At 36.0% G+C, this 9,313-nt stretch overlaps 1 long non-coding RNA gene across 1 annotated transcript; it reads right to left on the reverse strand.

Annotated features, from left to right (window-relative positions):
- Positions 1-483: 483 nt before the first annotated feature.
- LOC121768226 lies at positions 484-1,636 on the reverse strand. Its single transcript, XR_006043318.1, has 3 exons — positions 1,458-1,636; positions 1,314-1,363; positions 484-515 (listed from the first exon to the last, which is right to left on the reverse strand). It is a non-coding gene; the product is annotated as an uncharacterized LOC121768226 (long non-coding RNA).
- Between the last annotated feature and the right edge of the window lie 7,677 nt (positions 1,637-9,313).

Below are 9,313 nucleotides of genomic sequence, written 5' to 3' on the forward strand. Positions count from 1 at the left end.
TAGGGTTCATTTGGGTTTTTATGAATTGGATTTTTGGAAAATTTTATACTCCATTGATTTCCTTTTTAACTGAATATACTCCTAAATTAGGTATATATTACTATTGTGGTTATGTTATTGTGTCTTAAAAGTTAGGTTTTAATTAGGACTATTAATTAATTTATTCGATTTTGTCACGACCGCACTTCCTAAGGATAGAAAGCACGGTGGATCGCGACTAATGGGGGAATTAAGAAGCGGGGAAGAAGGGGGAAAACAATCAAGGGGGTACGATATGTTGATCAAAAGATGAAACTTCATTATCAAATCATAGTCTCAGATCACGAAGCAACATAGTTTGAATAAAAATAATCCAACGGAATAAAGAAAACATCAGAGTTCTAAAACTTGACGTAGCGGAAGCATTTGAGAGTTAGCTACTACTATGTATGAAGACACAATTGCAACCGGAATATTTATTGAATACTGTCTTTGTCCAAATGCTCAACATCCTCCGTCTCCCGTCCACGCTCAACCTGCACATAGGGAAAACATATGCAGGGGCTGAGTACTTGATGCACTCAGTGAACTCATGCCCAAACTACATTTAATCAATAAAGTTATGTCAAGCCACCGTTGAGTGAAACTCGGGTTTTACTTTAAAAAAAATGCCGAGAAACACTAAAATCATTTCCATCGTAAAACATGGCTGCGCAACCCATCATCATCATCACCCTCCATCATGTACCATATCTGAACCATTATGTTAAACGAGAATGTGGCCACAGACTCGATCACTGGACCGGCCGACCACAAAGGACGGCTCACGATCCCCATCAGTGCACTAGTCTGAGTAGGGACTCACTCCCTAGTCAGACCCGAATTCGTTAACCATCAAAGTCTAGTAGGACATTATCCTAGTAGACAATTAGATAGGCAATTCAAAACATAAAATACGGCATGACATACTATTTAAAACCTCCCTTATTTCACCATAAACATATCAATTTCAAATAAAAAGATTTAAGTAATAAAGCCCACCTCAAAAGCTTAGAGTTTTCCTTAAGTAGCTTCTCGTTCCGACTTTAGCGGCCGTGCGAACCACCTTTTCGGAAAATACATACAGTTCACATCAATCTCAATAACGAGATTGTTGTATCCTTTTCGTATTTTCAATTTAGTCACAGCGGGGTTCAGTTCGAGATTGTTCACTTGATGGTGTTCGATTTATGTTGATTGTTGAATTTCTTGTGGGGAGATTGGGGTGTGATACTATGTTGTGATATGACAAGATGATAAAACTCATAACTTGTGATTGAAAGGAAGGTTTATACCTTCTGTCGGAATTGAAATGTTGTGATCACTGTGGGAGGACAAAGAGATCCTGATGATTTCCGTCAAAAGAATTTGTAATATGCTTGAAAATTCGAAAGAAATGGTGGAGATTTCTGTATGCGTTTTGAATGGAAACAAATTACCGAATGTTGGATTTGAGATTGGTCGTGCTCCTCTGTTTCTCTTCCCTTGTTTTTGCAATTGGTATGAAGAAATTTTGGGAGAGAAAAAAAATGGTATGAACTGCGGCGTTGCCGATTGTGGAATGGGCAGGAGATGAGATAAATGAACATCAATTTAACCTGTGTGACTCTTGATTTTTTTGCACAATTGAATGAGGAAGATGGAAGGTGGAAGATCATGGCAGATTTGGGGAGTCTCCATGGCTTTAAGGAAGGAGATGAAAAGGGTTTTGGGCCTGCAAAGAAATTCTATGAAGAAATTGGGCTCCACATAATTTTGTAGAGTTGGGCTCAAGTTGGGAAAATATAAGAGAATTTGATGGCCCAACACTCTTTAAAAAAATTGTTAAGGACATTTAGACTTTGATTAAAATTAATTTGGGTCGGTCCAAGTTCTTCTATTTATTTTTGTTCTTTTCTTTTGTTTAGACAAAATTTATTCTTTGTCCCGTAGTAACTTGGTGTTGTTCCAAGTACTATAAAAAGTACGGGTGTTAGATATTTTAAAATATTTTAATTAATATTTTTATCATTTAATTAATATTTTTATCATTTAATTCATTTAACGCAATTTCTTAAAAGTCTTAGTAATGATAATGTTTCTCATTTTTATCAATTTGTATTGATAGTGTTATAGTATGTCATTGAGGTGTGATTGCTCTATCTGTATTAGATATTTTAAAATATTTTTTATTTATCTAATTTACTGTTATTGTGCATTTCTTATTCCAATTATCGTTCTACTCTTTGATCTTTACTAACACATATTTTCTTTATTTGTATATCTTATTCTAATTAACTCACTCTTTGATCATTAGTCACACTTCTTATTTTTGTCATTAATTTTATTGTTTTCACTCCACTCAGATCATAAATTAAAATTGTATAAATGTTTCATTCATTAGGGAGCAGTAAATTCTTCATTAGAGTAAAATAAGATAAGTACATTTATGTGTTATTAAATCTTCACATTGCTTTGAATTCTTATTTTCTATATATTTATTATATTTTGTATTCATAATTTGAAACTCTTATATCATGTGCATAGCACGGGTGTTAATACTAATATACAGTAAAATGGGTAGAATAAGTTAGTGGAATATGAGTCTCACTTATATATATATATATATATATATATATATATATTATAAGAAAATGTGAGTCGAATAAGTTGGTGGAATGTGCGGCCTACTTACCATTTATAGTAAAAGTGAAATATGACTCTTATTGTGGGACGGACTGAAATGGTATAAGTTGTAAATAAAATGAAGTGCATGAGTAATATGTTGTTTAACTATTCCAGAATTAGAAAGTTCATATTTTTAAGAGCAAACGAATAGGGAAATAGTTCATACATTTCAGGAATGGAGAGAGTGTTAGGTTTGGTAATACTGAAAAGCATGTTTCGAGCAAGTTCGCGCAAATAGAATCTTGCTTGTATACTAAAAACTCTACAATTCACTTTTAACCCGATTCAGTATTATTCGAGCAGTTTGCACGAATAGAATCAGTATATTATTACATTGTGTTTGCTTTTGCATTTATAAGATGTTGTTTAAACAATTAAAAGTATAAGAAGCAAACAAAGTCTAAGTCTTTTGCTTAGTAGACTGATTGTGGGCGTCGTCCACTTTAAGGTAACACAGTCGGTTCTATGCAATGCTTTGCAAAAAGAAAAAGAAGAATTTCACAACCCAGATAGGCTTAGACTACCTATCGTGAAAGGTTGCAATGTCAGTCCGATTATTTCTAAGTCTTTCTGAAATAAGATGACGTTGGTGTGGTATAGCACTGAATCGGCCCAAATAGGGATCTATGGAAGGTTTTGGATATGGCCTCCCCCAATTAGCTTAGGACTAATTAAATTGAACCCGCAATTTAATACAAGCTTATATTGGAATATTATTTGCAGCCACTATAGAAATAATTTTGCAATGCCTATCCAAATCCAAAATTACGAGTAATCCGAGTTTCCATTTTAAATTATATGTTTTCTTCCCGCACTTACAATAGAAATGTCCATTAATTAATTATTGTCTACTATGGACGAAAACTAATTAACTTCTTATTAATTCCAAGAGTAGACTTAGCACGAAACCCTTGTTTATTATTCATAGAGTAATCAAACTCCAACTAGCTAGGTTCCGAATAATAAAACCTTGTTTCACTCTCCTCTTGAGGACATTATCAAACGAGACTCCCCTCGCGTGCGTTTCTACATAATAGCAATCCTAGCACCGCCAGATATTAATCACCACCACCCAATATATCAGGCTTGTTGGGTTACAAAAAACCCGCACCTTTTGATAAGTCAAAGTAGTGCATAATCAATATCGTATGCTCAATGCTAACGTATGTAGATTAAGAAATACTTATTTATCAAGACCTCGTCTTTCAGTAGATAGCATAAAGACACGTCTTGCTGTCAGATCCGTTCAGTGCTATACCACACCAATGTCATCTTATTTCACTAAGGCTTATAAATAATCGGACTGACATTGCAACCTTTCTCGATTGGTAGTCAAAGCCTATCTAGGTTTTGAAATTTTTCTTTTTCATTTTTCAGAACTGACCGTGTTTACCTTAAAGTGGACGACGCCCACAACCGGTCTACAAAAATAAACACTTAGACTTTGTTAAGTTTCTTATACATTTAAACATGTAATAAAACAACCATTAAATATAAAACATAACAACATTATGACAAAAATAATCCGTTTTATTCCTTGGAAAATAAAATAAGAGTTATTACAATATCCACTCACTCGAAAGATGATTTCTAGTATATAAAATAAAATATGTTCTTTACGACAGTCCAATGTCCCGGGCCAGGATTAGATTGATATCTTGCTACCATGCCAACAACAAAGCAAATATCAGGCCTTGTAAAAAGCTTAGCATACATGAGACTACCAACTGCCAAGGCATACGGTATCCTTCTCATCTCTTCTATCTCAGATGGTGTTTTAGGACACATCTCTTGAGACAAATGGATTCCATGTCTAAAAGGTAGGAAACCTTTCTTGGAATCCTGCATGCTAAAACGTCTAAGTACAGTCTCGATGCAAGATTCTTGAGATAAATACAACATTCTCTTTTCACGGTCACGGAGGACCTTGATGCCTAGAATATGTCCAGCTTCTCCCTTATCTTTCATCTCGAACTAGTTTGATAACCAAGTTCGCACTGATGACAACATCTCTTTATTGTTTCCAATTAGAAGAATGTCATACATATAAAACCAAGAACACTACATTCCCCTTTTCAACTTTCCTATACACACAGCTTTCATTTGGGCACTTTTCGAATCCAAACAATTGAACGGTTTGATCGAAACACTGATTCCATGATCTAGATGCTTGCTTGAGGCCATAAATGGCCTTCCTAAGCTTCCAAACCATGTGCTCTTTGCCTTTAACGGCATAGCCCTCGGGTTGTTCCATGTAGATGGTCTCCTCAAGACTACCATTCAAGAATGCAGTCTTGTCACGACCGCCCAAACTAGAGGTACTACAAACGAGGCGATCGTGACCACGGGATAACATTAAAGACAACATTTAAGGATAACATTTTATATGAAAACTTAATTAGCTTAAAGGAATAATATTTTAGTTCATTAAAAGTTTAGACAACAAATTTTTAGTTTAAAGAAACTTAATGTTATAAATTTATTATTAATTAGTAACGAGTTATGGCAAAGGGTTTTTCAAAAGAAGCAGCGGAGAAAAATAAATATTAAAATCCAATTAACTTCCAAAAGAAAACATTTGGTTTAGTTGACGAAAAACCATTTCAGAGTAACAGGGTAAACATCAGATTAACGCCTAACACAATCAAACATGCTCAAACACAGTACGAAACAGAATAAAGTCTTGAGGCATAGTTCAAAAATATAGCAGCGGAAATAAGGTTTAAAGAGAGTCAAGGATGACGTCTATGTATGAAGACACAACACATCCAAAGTTCCTAGGCCAACTCAACATCCACCGCAACATCCCGCTCAACCTGCACATAGGGAAAAACATATGCAGGGCTGAGTACTTGTTGTACTCAATGGGCTCATGCCGAAAACATTTATACAGTTATGTCATCCATACCAGTGATCTCTAGTTTTATACGTAGTAAAGAAATATCATCGAGAACACCAAAACGTTTCATAGACTGGCCAGTCAAATAATCTCCCCATTTTCTCAACAATCCATCAATCACAATCATCAATCCACAGTGCGACGAAAGTGTGGCCACACTATTCGCCCACGAGACCGGCCGACTAGCAAGGACGGCTCCCGATCTCACCAGTGTACACAGCCTGATAGGGTTTACGGCCCTACTCAGACCCGAATTCGTTTCACAACACAACCATATAGCCTAACAGAGTAAACTCAGACGAACTAGGCATCAGGCACACAATCTCAATAAAAACAATCCATGGCATGACATAACAAGTTAAACCACCCTTATAACACCACATCATATTTTCGGAAAATAAAAAGATTTGTAAAGAAAGCCCACCTCGTTGGTTTAATCAATTCAATATCTACTTAAGGCAACCCTCGTTCCTTGTGCTTACGTAAACACAATAACCCTTGCCAATCATCACAACACAAATCAGCCTTCCATAAATTCACATTCCCATGCATGTCCTATCGTTCTTTTATCATTCACTTAATTTACCCATCCCAACATTCATCAACCTAAAGAACAACATGCCATAATATTTCTCTACGTGTCACACATAATCACGTCACAGGATACCTTACCAAATCATACATGCATCATATAATACATTAAAACTTGGCAACAAGTGATATTTCCACATAACAACAAATCTGGCAGAACTGCGCGGTTTGTTTGTAAAAATCACCAAAAATCCATCTGACCTCATATGAAGCTAAAGTTTGGTCACAACACAGTAGACACATTAAAGTTCATCCAGTTAAAATATCTGACTCAAATCATGTCGATTGGTCAGTCAAAACATTAATGCAACTCTCTGGTCGGAACATAAAAATTCTGGCAGCACTGCGCAGTTCATTTGAAAAATTCACTAAACATTCATCCGATGCCCAATGAGGCTGAAATTTTCACAAAACACAGAAGACGCTTCGAATTTCATCCAGTTCAAAATTCACATCAAAATAAGGCCATTTGATCGGTTAAATAGAAAACGAAACTTTCTGGACGAGAATACAAGTTTCTGGCAGAATTGCGCAGTCGACTTCAAAAATTTATTAAATATTCATCTTTCGTCAAAAGGGGCTGAATTTTACACACCACACAGAAAACACCTTGACGTTTACTCAGTTAAAAATTGGAACCAAAGTAAGATCCTTTGGTCAGTCAAACACACGTCGGAATCCACTGTCCGAACACCACAGTTTTCAGGTCTCAAAATTTTGAAATTAGGGTTTCTTCCTCATTCAACCAAACAATTTTTCATGCTTCCCACACACAAACATGCTTCAAAAGGTTTTCACAATCATGTTCTCATATAACCATACATCATTCACCAATGAATCATTAAAACTTTACACATATTCATTCACAATCGCATATTCACAGTTTTTCTCATACAAACACAAATTCCCACCGATTAATTTTGCGATCTGTGATTCCTACACTCACTATATGCATGAATGAATCAAGAACAAGGTTTCAATGGAGAAGATGAGGAAAAGATTTAGTTATACCTTCTTGAATCGAAAACCAAATGGTAGAAGCAAAGATTGATGCGATTCGTCGGGAACTCTTGAAAATAAAACTTCAATGGATGCAAGAACAATGATGGAAGAAATTTTGGAGAGGTTGAAGAGAGGGAGGAGAGGTGAGGCACGAAAATTATGAGGGAGAATGGGGGCTAGGGTTTAGTTTAGGTGATTATATAGTCCTAGGTTTAATCCCATTAATTAATTAATTAATTAATTGTGGAGGAATAAAATAGAGGCCAATAAATATAATCCCACAATTAAAAAGAAGGCAAAATTTTGAAAATTAGGTTAATAAATTCAATAAGGAATTTATTTGGTATTTACTTGGAGAGAAATAGATTCACAATTTAGGAAATAAGTCAATGAATATTCCATAAACAAGGGAACAAAATAAATTAAATCTCCAAGTAGTAAATAATGAGGGAAGGGGCGAAAATCTTGATGGTGTGCACAAGGAAATTATTTAAATCCTCAATTAAATAGAATAGGATTTAAATTTGGTAATTTCTTTATAGGAAAAGACTCCCATAAAATAGGCAGCAATAAAATAGATTTCCCCCAAGGAAATTAAGCTAAAAAAAAGTGTGGGATGGAGACACAATAGAAGGAAAATATTCACATCCCCAATTAATTTGGCTTAGGTAATAATTTGGTATTGAATAAAGGGAATTCCACAAAATAGGAAACAAATATATTCTCCTCTACAAATAGGGGGGCCGAAAATTGGCTTAATTAGCCACAAGAAAATAATGCAACTCTTAGTTTAATTGGGGTGAGGGAATAAAATGTGGCAAGATTTAATTGGATTTAAAATAAATGAAGGAAACAACAAGGTACCAATTTTATCAAAGAAACTAATTCATCCTCTTAATTCAAGTAGAGGATATCCGAAACTCACAAAAATAATAGGTTAGAGTTCGAGTTTCATGTAGCACAATTTAGGGATAATTTGATTTGGATTTAATTTGGATGAATATCCCAAAACAATTAATTAAATCCAAGAAAATTTCCAATAATTAGAGGGGCCGACAAAAGCCACTTTATTTGGCTAGAACAAGATGCATGATCTTTATTTAAATTGATTCCCCACATTAAATATAACTAGCACTTCATTCCAATTTCCCCATGACGATTTATTCCACATAATAACACTCAATCACGTAGCAACAATTTAAATTTCATAAATGAAATTTCCAATCGACATATCTTAAATAAATGTCACAAAATTTGGGATGTTACATCCTTCCCCTCTAAATAGAAATTCCATCCCGAAATTTGATCGTCTCACATAAACAACTCTGGAAACTTTTCTTTCATTTTATCTTCTAACTCCCACGTGGCTTCCTCGGGACCATGGTGCTTCCACAACACCTTCATGGACGCTATCGACTTGTTTCGCAACTCTTGCACCTTCCGATCTAGGATTGCCTCGGGTCTTTCCTCGTAGCTCATGTCGGGGGTTGAGATCACTTCTTCTTGATGAATCACATGCTTGGGGTCGAACACGTACTTGCGCAACTGCGACACATGGAACACGTTGTGCACGTTCCCAAAACTGGAAGGTAACGCCAAGCGGTACGCTACAAGGCCTACTTCATCAATAATCTCGTACGGTCCTACAAAACGCGGTTTCAGCTTGCCCTTCACTCCAAACCTCACAACTCCCTTCGTCAGGGATACTTTCAAGAATACTTTGTCACCAACATCGAATTTGATTTCCGTTCGACGCACGTCAGCATACGACTTCTACCTAGCTTGAGCTTCTTTGATCCTTACGCGGATTTGATGTACAATTTCGGTCATTTCCCTTATAGCGTCGGGTCCTAACATCTTCCTCTCGCCAACTTCATCCCAATAGAGTGGGGATTGACACTTCCTGCCATACAAAGCTTCATACGAAGCCATATCGATCGTCGCTTGATAGCTATTGTTGTAGGCGAATTCAACCAACGGTAGAACAGTTTCCCAACTTTCCCTTCGATCTAAGACAACGGCTCGCAGCATATCCTCAAGTGTTTGAATCGTCCTCTCTGACTGCCCGTCCGATTGTGGGTGATAAGCAGTGCTGGAGTTCAATTGTGTGCCCAACTCCCGTTGCAAACTCATCCA

The sequence above is a fragment of the Salvia splendens genome, chromosome 15 (genome assembly GCF_004379255.2).
Source record: "Salvia splendens isolate huo1 chromosome 15, SspV2, whole genome shotgun sequence".
Lineage (NCBI taxonomy): Eukaryota > Viridiplantae > Streptophyta > Magnoliopsida > Lamiales > Lamiaceae > Salvia > Salvia splendens.